The sequence below is a fragment of the Lipotes vexillifer genome, unplaced genomic scaffold, assembly GCF_000442215.2.
Source record: "Lipotes vexillifer unplaced genomic scaffold, Lipotes_vexillifer_v1.1 scaffold811, whole genome shotgun sequence".
In the NCBI taxonomy this organism is placed as follows: Eukaryota; Metazoa; Chordata; class Mammalia; order Artiodactyla; family Lipotidae; genus Lipotes; species Lipotes vexillifer.
In genome coordinates, this window is record NW_006775554.1 from 2313239 (window position 1) to 2316897 (window position 3659).

A 3659-nucleotide genomic window follows, 5' to 3' on the forward strand; every position below is an offset into this window, starting at 1 on the left:
AGGAAGGATTTATTATTAACAAGTAGGGAGAACACCAGGGATCCTTCCCAAAGCAGTGTTTCCCAGAACAGCAAAATTGGGGAAGTTTTAAGGGAAGGGTACATGCATCTTCATGAGGGGACTTGAACAGAGGAGAATTCAGCATAGAATTAGGACAAAGGTCAACAGAGTCCAAGCTTTAGTTGATTGAAGTTAGGATGGTTGCATCATCCTTCCATCCTCCAACTGGCTGGGGGCCTTAGTTCCTGCAGAACTCAAAGGTATATTATTATGGATATTCCTTGAGGAACCAGGACCCTGCCTTATCACAGCACCATTGTTTGACTGCCTTTTTTCTCTTCCTGCATTCCTTTGTTCCCTTAAGATCATTAAATACTGTGTTCAAGGGTAAGCATTGTGGCCAGGTGTAGATCACAAAATGTCCTCGGCCAAAAGGGGTTCTCTTATGTCAAGAAAGCCATGCCTGGTTCTCTTTCTCCAGGGACCCCCTAACCTATCTGCTTACAGTATGAAGGCATCACGGTTTGTCCATTTATCTGTTCATGGACATTGGGTTGTATCCCCCTTGGGGCTATTGTGAGCAAAGCTGCTAGGAACATGTGTGTAAAGTCTTTGTGGAACCTATGTTTTCATTTCTTTTGATAACTACCTAAGAGTGGAATTGCTGGGCCATAAGGTAGGGGTATGTTAACTTTATAAGAAACTTCCAAAACATTCTCCAAAGTGGTTGCACCATCTTCTCTCCTATTCTTTACAGCACTAGGAGAGGGCCAAAAAAGCCTGACAATCAGAGAAAGTGTGGGAGGTGACATGCCAGTGACCAGTGGGCCACAATCAGCCCTCACAAATGAATAATCATGAGGCTAAAAAATTCTGGACTTCCCATTTTTCTAGGACAACTGGAAGGTCTGGCCCCACTGGGCCTGTGTTCCCCCAGCTGGAGCTGAGTCATGGCTGGGATGTAGCCCTCCTGTCTGCCACAGCCGTATCTGGCCCACCTCTCTCATCTGTGTGCGTTGTCTGTAGCACCGTGACCGTGGAACGTGCCCGTGGTCCCCCAGACATGCCCCCAAGAAATCAGGACTAGACCCCAGGTTGGTGGAGCAATGCATCTTCTGCCTTCCTGGTGTTGAGTCCTCTGCTGCAGATCACAGGCTCAGGCCGTCCATTCCCTGGCTCTCTGTCCGCCCATCCCCTTTCTCCAAATTCTAGCTGTTCCTTCTGTCCATCTGTCCCCCCAGGCAGGCCACCACCTTGCAGGCCCCAGTTCATGCTGACATCAGTGCAGCTGCTGAGTCTCTGTGCATCCAGGGTGCCCTCTGTCCAGTGGGATGCGTCTCTAAGCCACACCCACTGGCCCTGTAGCGTTCTAGAATGAAACGCCCAGGGTTCAAATCCTGGTTCTGCCACTCACAGCTGGTGACTTGGGCAAGTTACTCACCCTTCTCTACCTCTGTCTTTTCATCAGTAAAGTGGACATAATAATAAGATCTGTCCCAGAGGCTTGTTGGAAAGACCAAGTGAGCAGAGACATGGAAACATTTAGAATAGAACCAGGAGTATATTGATTCTCACCATGCTTTCTGAACTACTCTGTGCCAGGGGCTGCCCCCGCCCAGGGAAGGAGAGAGGTGGGCTGGAGGTGGGGTCTGTGGTGGGCGGGGGAGGGGTGGCCCCACCTCTGCTCTAGCCAGTGGCCGTCCTGTGTCCATGTGGGCCTGGTCTGGCCACATCTTCAGATTGTTCTAGCAAAGTGGGAAATCCAGAGCGTTATTCAGTCTCTCGTTTTGCAAAGGCTAGTAGCTATCTTTTTTTTTCTTTTCCTTTTTTTAAATTTTGAATGCTCTGAGCATCCAGTGCAAGCCTTCTGCTGTCCCCCACTGCCTGTCCTGGTGTTGTGGGCTGGACGTGGGCCCCCGGCCACGGCTCGGTCACTCCTGACAACTCCTCTGGGCTCCAGGCGCCTGTCTTTGTCCTGCCTTGGTCTGGAGCGCGCACGGAAAAGGAGCCGAACAAAGGTGGTCACTGTTGCTGCTGCAGCAGCGGTAGGGCCGCGGCAAGTGCCCTCCTGGGACTTTCCTCTGTCCCCGTCCTCCCCTGCCAGCGTCTCCCCTCCCCCGCCCCCTCCAGCTCGTCCCAAGCCCGCCCGTCCCCAGCGCGGAGGCGGGCCAGTGGCACAGTGGGTGAGTGGAGCAGGACGGTGCCCTGGGCTGCAACAGCTCCCCTCCCCTTCCCAGCCATGGGCCCCCCACCAGGTGAGGAGGGAGGCCATGTGGGCGGGGCTCAGGTCAGCCCATCTTCCCTGCAGGAGCCTGCTCAGAGTTCAAGTTCAAGTTCAGGGTTCAGGGCTGGCCCGGGACCTCTCCTCTGCCCCGAGGGAGATCATTACGCTTTCTCTAAGCCCTGCTGTAGCCCAGGCTGGAATTTGGATTTTGACCTGCAAGGAGCCTCTCTTAGCAGGCGGTGCCGGAGGGAGGGCCACTGCCATTCTTCCAAACTCTGGCTGCGAGGGAAAAGGAGCCCAGTTTCTCCCTCCTCACAGCTACCTCTCTCTCCTTCTGCCTCAGACGTCACCGACAGGACCCAGGGCAGGTGGGCCCTGCATCCAGAGGAAGGTAAGACTCCCTACTCCCAGCCCCGCAAACTGATATCCATTCTGCAAACTGGGGAAGCTGGTCTGGGGACTGGAGGCAGTGCTGGCAGGAAGGACGGGGTGACGGGCGCACAGCTCCTCTCCTTGGGAGAGGGCTTGTCGAGGCAAACGGAGTGTGTTTGGCGGTGTGGGTACAGCCAGCGCACCAGGCAGGTGAGGCTCGCAGCGCCTCCACTTAACCAAGTTCATGGACGTGGAGCGATCATTTCACCTCACTTAGCCGCCGGTTCCTTATCTGTCAGATGAGAATGTGAACCTCAGCACAGCCCAGCCCACAGGTGTGGTGGACTCACGAGGACACAAGAGATAAGCAGGTGAAAAATACCTACAAAGAACAACAAAACCCTGGGGGATGTGTAACTGCCATGCAAAGCAAATATGCCAGACACGTGCTGAGAGCCTCACATCCTGGCCCTGGTCTGGCTGGCCCAGCCACGGTAACTCACAGACGGAGGCTGAGAGCCATTAAGCAACGTGCCCAAGGTTGCACAGATAGTGGGGAGGCAAAGCTGAGACCCAACTCCCATGGCCGGCCGTGAGCTTATACACAAGGTCTGCTTTTCAAATGATGTCTTGATGACCGATTCCGGGGAAGCAACCGAGAGAGACGCCCTCCTCCAAAGGGCATCCTGAGGATATGACTTTGGCTGCGGCGGGGTTTGGGGGGTGTGTGTCACAATTGCAGGCTGAGAAAATTCCACATTTGTTTGCTATACAAGGGTTTATTGAGTGCCTGCTTTGAGGACACAACGTGAGCGAGACGGACAGGGTAGCTGCCTTTGCGGAGCTTACAGCAGAGTGGGAACGGGAGGTAATGAGAGAATCGTACAAATCAAATGTCCTGTTTGATTCACCGGTTATGGGAAGTCATGTTTGCTATGATGGCAAATCATTTAGGGATCCAACTTAGATTGGAGCCAAGGGAAGACTCCTCTGGGGCTGTGACAGCAGGGTGCCAGCTGAAGGATGAGTACAAGTTTGTCAAGCCAAGCGTGCAGGGAAGAGC